This window comes from Camelina sativa, chromosome 7 (genome assembly GCF_030686135.1).
Source record: "Camelina sativa cultivar CO46 ecotype springtype chromosome 7, ASM3068613v1".
In the NCBI taxonomy this organism is placed as follows: domain Eukaryota; kingdom Viridiplantae; phylum Streptophyta; class Magnoliopsida; order Brassicales; family Brassicaceae; genus Camelina; species Camelina sativa.
The window spans coordinates 15,742,039-15,750,095 of NC_141886.1; the positions used below are offsets into that span (position 1 = coordinate 15,742,039).

General features: G+C 38.2%; 1 pseudogene across 1 annotated transcript; it reads left to right on the forward strand.

Moving 5' to 3' along the window:
- The first annotated feature begins 3,073 nt into the window (after positions 1 to 3,073).
- LOC104701067 (uncharacterized) lies at positions 3,074 to 5,689 on the forward strand (annotated as a pseudogene). The gene is made up of 4 exons (XR_015561978.1): positions 3,074 to 3,080; positions 3,128 to 4,179; positions 4,268 to 5,284; positions 5,373 to 5,689. The product of XR_015561978.1 is annotated as an uncharacterized LOC104701067 (transcript).
- Positions 5,690 to 8,057: the final 2,368 nt, after the last annotated feature.

Consider the following 8,057-nt stretch of genomic DNA (forward strand, 5'->3'; position numbering starts at 1 on the left):
CTGTATAAGATAACAACTAACTATTAGTATTTGAAAAACTATAACAAATTCATAAAAGTGGAAGAGTAAAAAGGTATTAACCTAATTCAATATTCTCAAGCTCAGCAAGATGTTCTTCTACACTTATATCTGCATCATCACCATGATACCAATCCTGAGTACAAATAAGAGCTTCAACAGTTCTTGGTGTTAGCTAGCTACAAAACCGATCAAGTACTCGACCCCCTGCACTAAATGCAGATTCAGATGCAACAGTTGACATAGGTATGGCCAACAAGTCTCTTGCATCAGTGACAAAAACTTATACTTAGAACCCGTTATCTTCCACCAATCTAAGATCATAAAACTTGAATTCTTTCGATCCTCCCGAATATCATCTAAATAATACTCTATCTCTGATTTCACAACATCAACCTCTTTGCTTTCCTCAACATCATCAAACATTTCCTCCATGAGTATATGTTTCTTATCTTTGTGCTTAGAATGTGGCTCTGAACCTCCTTTACTTTGGGAAGATACTGGATCCTGAGATTGCAAAGATGAATTATATTTAAATAATCTATCCATAGCATCTATGATGTTGGCAATCAAACACTTAGCCTCATAAGAAGGATATGTACCTTCAATCATCCACTTTACCCATCTCATCTTGTATCTCGGATCAAGAACTGCAGCAACATAGATCATCATATTTGTGTTGCCAAAATTTCCCCAATACTTATAAATCTTCGGCTTCATTTTTTCGGCCATAGCTTTCTTATGTCCATCCTCCATAGCATTCATCTTCACAATCATCCAGTCCACTCCGAATATCTCTTTCATATATGTATGACCAGTAACATATTTAGACCCAGAGATATTCGCAGTTGCATCATAAAAATACTGCAATATATCAGACAATGAACTCGCATAAGACCAATCACTTTCACTTGGTACAACTTCGCAGATTCTTGTAAGCGCTGAAACATACTTCTCATCTTCCATCTTAAGCATATCAAACCCTTTTTTAAGAGCAACAACAGCTTGTAGCATCATGTATGTGGAATTCCACCTTGTTTCAACATCTAAACAAAGACCAGCCTTTGTTTCAATCTTTTGAATCTCTAAACACTCCTTAAACCTTTTCAGCCTACCAGGTGAAGATCGAACATACCTAACAGCTGATCTAATCCTTAAGATTGAATTATGTACCTCCGTAAGACCATCTCTCACAATCAAACCTAAAGTATGTGCTCCACATCGCATGTGCAGAAATTCTCCATCCAAAATAGTTGTTCCCCATGACGTCAACTTTCTTTCCAAGTATTTTAATGTAAGATCATTAGAACTTGCATTATCTACTATAATGGTGAAGACCTTTCTGATTCCCCAGAAAACCAAACACTTCTCAACCATTTTACCAATTGTATCACGAGCATGATTATCGACTATGCAGAAATTGATGATCTATTTTTGCAGCTTCCAATCTTCATCCACATAATGCGCTGTTAGACACATGTAGCTCATGTTCTGTATGGATGTCCAACAGTCCGTTGTCAAAGAAATGCTGCCATTATAGTTTCTGAAAAACTTCCTCAATTTGCTCCTTTCATCCTCATAAAGCTCCAAACAATCTTTAGTCACAGTTTGACGACAAGACATAACAAAACGTGGTTGAGCAATGGTTATAAATCCCCTATGTTCAACAAATCTAAACGGCAGCTCATTCATAATGATCATATCTACTAATCCCCTACGGGTTTCTGGTTGACTAAAAGCCATAAAAGATGGCACTTTACTCCCAAACACTCCATTTGTGTGATTCTGATGAAATAATGTTGATTGCTTCAGCTTTATACTGTCATTTTCACCTTCATCTTCGTATGGAATTCTCAGCTTGCATGTCCTGATGTGGGTTAACATTGCACTAGTTCTCAAACCGGTCTTCGTTCTACATGCAATCATTGAGGAACTATAACAACATTTAGCTTTGTCGACAATATTAGTCTTCACAAAATGGTCCCAGGCCTTAGACGGGTTAGACCTTTTCTTTGATTCCACAACATTTGCTAAAGACTTTGTCTCTGTTCATTGAGGTTGTTCTTGTGATTCTGGTATATAGAATCCTTTTGAAGTACGAGTTCCAAAATTTGCTGTGGATTTAGAAGTCCCATCGGTAGAATCCATCTACACGAAAAAAAAAAAAAAAATCTTACATTAGAGTTGAAAGGGTGAAACATAGGAGAAGAGAGTAAATCTTCTCTCTAATTTTGCTATTTTGCTTGTACATCTGGATTGAGGGAGGAGAAAATCTTCTTTAGTTGACAACAAGGAAAAAAAAAAAAGCACAGAGAATTAGAAAGTGACTAAGGGTTTTTGGTTTTTCAGAATTTTAAAATATTTTTTATTTATTGAAATGGAAATAAATAAATGAACACTTAAACATGTGGGTCTTACAATTTTGTTTGGGCTGCCTGTAGTAGACCCTCCCCCCCTACTATAACAGCTCAACTAAATTCACCCTGTACTTTTGGTCTCTATCCATTTCCCCCTATACAAATTTAATTCTACCCAATTTTACTTACACTTTATAACTCTATCTAATTAATCAAAATCAGATTAACTCTTTAGTTACGTTTTAAAATTACAAATTCCCGTTTACTGTACCGCGATAGAGCAAAATTGAAAATTTAATTTTGACCCGATCATAGTTAAATATTAATCCAATTTAAAACCAAAATCTTAGGTCTAATATTGGGGAAAAATTAAAATCTGGGTCGTGACCAAAAAAAAGAAAAAATCTGAGTTCTTCTTCTCTCTTCTCTATTCTTCCCCGATACTCTCTTATTTTCTTTCCTGGTTTTTATTCTCCTTGTTCTACCTCTGCTACGTATTGCTTCGTCTTCGGTGGTTGGAATCTAAATCGTCGTGGTCAATCGCTAACCCAGAAAATATGTCGTAAGTTTTATGTTATGTTATTGTTGTTGGGTGTTATTTGTTGGGATTGTTGGAATTTAGTGGATTTCGAGAGTGAGGAAAGGATGTGTCGTTGATGCTTAACATTTTTTTTCTTTAAATAGTGACGAATCAGATGATGTCGAGTACAATGGGGGTTCTGAATCAGATGATGTCGAGGGTTCTTAATCAGAGAGTGAGAGTGAGATTGTTGAAGACAGAGATGGATCCGATAACGGTAAGAAGAAGAAGAAATCGAAGAAAAAAAAGGAGGATGAAGAAGATCCACTGGAGCGATTTGCATTTGAAATAGAGGATGGAGTAGCCAATTTTGAGGATGAGATTCAAATTGGTCATAATGTAATTCATGATAGTTCAGATGAAGATGAGGATCCTATGGTGTTGAGGGATAGAAGAATCAGAAGGGCTATGGGTGATAAATTGGTGGTTGGATGTACTTTCTTCACAAGTGTTGAGTTCAAAGAAGCTGTTTTGGAAACTGCTTTGAAAGACGGACATAATCTGGTCCAATGTAGGTGGGAGAAAGAGAAAATTGCATACAAGTGTGGCATGGGTGGGAAATGTCAATGGAAGGTTTATTGTGCATGGATTCAGAAGAAGCAACTATTTGAGGTAAGGGCATCATGTATGCAGCATAGTTGCACACCAAATGGGAAATTTGTAATGTTGAGGAGTCCTGTAATTGCAAGGTTGTTAATGGATAAGCTGAGGCTAAATTCGAAATTTATGCCTATGGATATTCAACACTTTATCAAAGAGCGTTGGAAGTTGGTGTCTACAATCCCTCAATGCCAAAGAGGAAGGCTTCTTGCTCTGAAATTGATCCAGAAAGAGTATGATGAACAGTTTGCTCATCTTCGGGGATATGTTGAAGAGATTCATTCTCAAAACCCAGGGTCTGTTTCCTTCATTGATACTAACGTAAATGATAAGGGTGAAGATGTGTTCGACAGGTTTTATGTATGTTTTAACATACTTAAAACACAATGGGCTGGGAGTTGTAGACCTATACTAGGACTTGATGGCACATTCTTGAAGGTTGCTATCAAAGGGGTTTTGTTGACTGCAGTTGGTCATGATGCACACAATCAAATATATCCGGTTGCTTGGGCTGTAGTACAATCTGAAAATGCTGAAAATTGGTTGTGGTTTGTCCAACAAATCAAAAAGGATTTAAGTTTAGAGAATGGCAACCGGTTTGTCATTATATGAGATCGTTCAAAGGTAAGAACATCTCATTTCATTCTGATTTAAATTTGTTGTTGTTACATGATTAGTATATTAACAACCTGTTTTCAAAATTGTTCGATAGGGTCTTATAAGTGCAGTTAAAATTGAGCTTCCCTTAGCTGAACATAGGAGCTGTGTTAAACACATTGTCGAGAATCTAAAGAAAAATCATGCCAAGAAGGATATGCTAAAGACATTAGTGTGGAGATTAGCTTGAAGTTACAACAAAAAGGAATATAAGAAGCATCTCAACGAGTTGAGATGTTATGATGATGCATTGTACAATGATGTACTGAAGGAGGAACCACATACTTGGTCAAGGTGCTTCTATAGACTCGGTAGTTGCTGTGAGGATGTCGACAACAATGCAACTGAGTCATTCAACTCCACCATCACGAAAGCAAGAGCAAAGTCATTGGTTTCGATGCTGGAAACGATAAGGAGACAAGGAATGACACGAAATTTAAGAGGAACAAGAAAGCCTACAAACATCAAGGTAGATTTTCTAAATATGCTCTGAAAATCCTTGCATTGGAGAAGAAAGATGCAGATAGATGTACAGTGTATCGTTGCACACATGGCATATTTGATGTATATCTAGATGGAGGTGGTCATCGAGTGGACATACCAAAGTGTAAATGTTCATGTGGGAAGTGGCAAATAAGTGGGATTCCTTGTGAGCATGCTTATGCTGCGATGATAGAAGCGGGTTTGGACGCTGAGGACTACATATCTAGGTTTTTCTTGACAGATATGTGGAGAGATAACTACCACACAGCCACCTACCCATTAAGGGGACCACAATATTGGATGAATTCAACTTACAAGTTGGTGGTCGCACCACCAGAACCTATAATACCTGGGAGAAAGAAAGAATCAAAGAAAAAAGGAGGTAAGTTTGCAAGGATCAAAGGAAAGCATGATTCACCGATGAAGAAGAAGAAAAAAAAAGGTTAAAGTAGATAGACTCAGCAGAAAAGGAAGAATCATGCATTGCAAGAGTTGCGGTGAAGCTGGCCACAACGCATTGGGATGTAAGATGTTTCCAAAGGAGAAGGTACCGAGAAAGAGAAAGCCAAAAGATGCTGGACTTGAAAAGGTATGTTTCTGTTTGTGTAAACTGTACTCAGTTTTATAGTTGGTTTCTTACATCATAGTCTCTTATTGACTAACTATTATTGCTTCAGGCTAACACGAAGAAGAAGTCTAAGAAGAAGACAACCCAAGAGACTCAAGGTCCGGATACGCTAACACTCACACAACCTTCTCAATCAGCTCTGATGTAGTCTCTAGGTTGTGTTTCACGGGTTTATCCCATTTGAATGTGTTGTCTACTTTTTTGGAGGTTCTCAGGCCAACAACATTATTGCCAATTTCGGCTTCCTTTTGTTTTTGGTTGTGGTTGTACACTACTGCAGCTATTATGATGTTTGCTTGATGGTGTTGCTTTTAGACTAATGTACTCATGTGTTTTGAAATTCTTTGATGGTGTTTTCTCTTTCAATCCAACTTTCATTACAATAAGGGTACACAAAAACAAACAAACAAAGAGTTGGAGAGAGTTTTCTCATGGCTAAAGAATTTATGGGGGTTGTTAGAATTGAAACGACTCTCGACCGGTACAGTTGTCGTTACCCTGTTTCCGGTGAAGCTGATTTCGTAAAGCCATTTGCTTTGGAGTATAAGTGGGAGAAGAGAGGCTCTGGAGATCTGCTGATGCTGGCTCATCCTCTCCATCTCAAACTTATAGCAAGAGATGATCGTTCAATTACCGTTTTAGACAAAATAAGATACAAGAGCATAGACGGAGACTTGGTAGGTGTTGTTGGAGATTCATGGGTCTTTAAACCAGACCATGTTTCAGTGACGTGGGTAAAAAAAGATTCGCACAAAGAGATCATCTCGGCCCTCGTCAAAGATGTCAACGGTTTGAATTCCTCAGCTAATGTCACGAGTTCGTCGTATTTCTATGGGAATAAGAGAGTATCGGGGAAGAAGAGAGAAGAGATAAGAAGAACCCAGATTTTAATTTTTCCCCAATATTAGACCTAAGATTTTGGATTTAAATTGGATCAACAATTAACTATGATCGGGTCAAAATCAAATTTTCAATTTTGCTCGCGGTACATTAAACGGGAATTTGTAACTTTAAAACGCAATTAAAGAGCTAATCTGATTTTGATTAATTAGATAGAGTTATAAAGTATAAGTAAAATTGGGTAGAATTAAATTTGTACAAGGGGAAATGGGTAGAGACCAAAAGTACAGGGTGAATTTAGTTGAGTTGTTATAGTAGGGGGGTCTACTACAGGTAGCCCATTTTGTTTTGGTCTTTAACGTTATAAGCCCTTTAAGATACAAAACCTTATATGGGTCTAGATATATCACGGATATCCGTTATCCATCCCAAATTCTTATACTATTTGTATCCGTATGCAAATTCTAAATATCCATTGATTTACTATCCGATTCGTATCCGTTTTTTAGATTTTTGTTTTTCGGATAAAAAAGCGGATATGGATTCTTCAGGGAAGTCAGATCCTTTTGATTCGTCGGCTCCCTTGGTGACTTTGGCTCAGGGTCCCTTTTGTAAAATAGATGGTTCCTGGAAATTATCGGTTCCCAACTGAAACAATCCATCCCATTTTTTTTTTAATAATATTAATTCTCTAGTTGACCCATACCCAATAGCAACCTAGTAATAAACAGCAACAACGGATAACCAAACAATTCCATTAACCAAATAAATCCAACAATGAATTAATCCAATAACAAATCAAGTAAATAACAATTTTAACATCCTACAATGTTCTATCAACTCAACTCTAGCAACCTAACAATAGCTAGACCACAATCAATCAAGCCTTTAGAACATCCTCTTCCTCATCGCTTAGATTCCACGATCACACTTTGCCTTTACCTGCACCACAAACACAAATTGAGATGCATGAGTATTTTATAAACACTCAGTAAGGTCATCCTCCCATCTACTGGGCTATACACACAAGCAATAGAGACATCTCTAACCATCAACCAACAATCAAATAACCAATCAACAACAAACCAGGACTCTGCATCGACCGACACCAACTGGGTTTGCATCGACCGACACAAGCTTGCATCGACCGACACAACCTTGCATTGACCGACGCAAGGTTCACTTGCATCGACCGACACGCACACTGTATCGACCGACACATGCTCAACATTGCACGAAATCCCTAATTTCATCGACCGACGATTCCACACGGCACCGACCAATGCTCCAAGGTCAATCCACGCCTTCCTCGCATTACATCGACCGACGCACAAAGTGCATCGACCGACGCATGTGCCAAGCACTGTTTTCCCCTGAAGCTTCTCGCCGGATCTCTGTCCCTAAACCACAAAAACACACAATCCAAAGCCACAAAAAGCTTCCCAAAGCCTCTAGCGGCTCAACAACGTAACAAAAAGCTAATAAAACAAATAAACAAGCAGATAAGAGAAAACTCCAGCTTAGATAAGCCATGGTCATGCACTTACCTTTGCCAAAGAGGAATCTGACTCTAAAACAGGAAGTGAACGCTCCTAGGAAGCTCCTACACCAATCACAGCTCCAGATCTCTACAGGAACCGCCTCTAATCTATCAAAACTCCCAAGAACACTCAAGAATAGCAAGAACGTATTTTCTCTCTTTCTTTCTCTCAAAAGCGGCTAAAACCAGCCACAAGACGACAAAACTCCTTTTATAATCGACTCAAGGGTTTTTCCTAACACCAAAATACAACATTTAACTTAAACTCGTCCGCTCAAAACTGACCATGCATCGACCGACACACCCTGTTCATCGACCGACACACCCTGTGCGGATGTTACACCAACTCAGGCT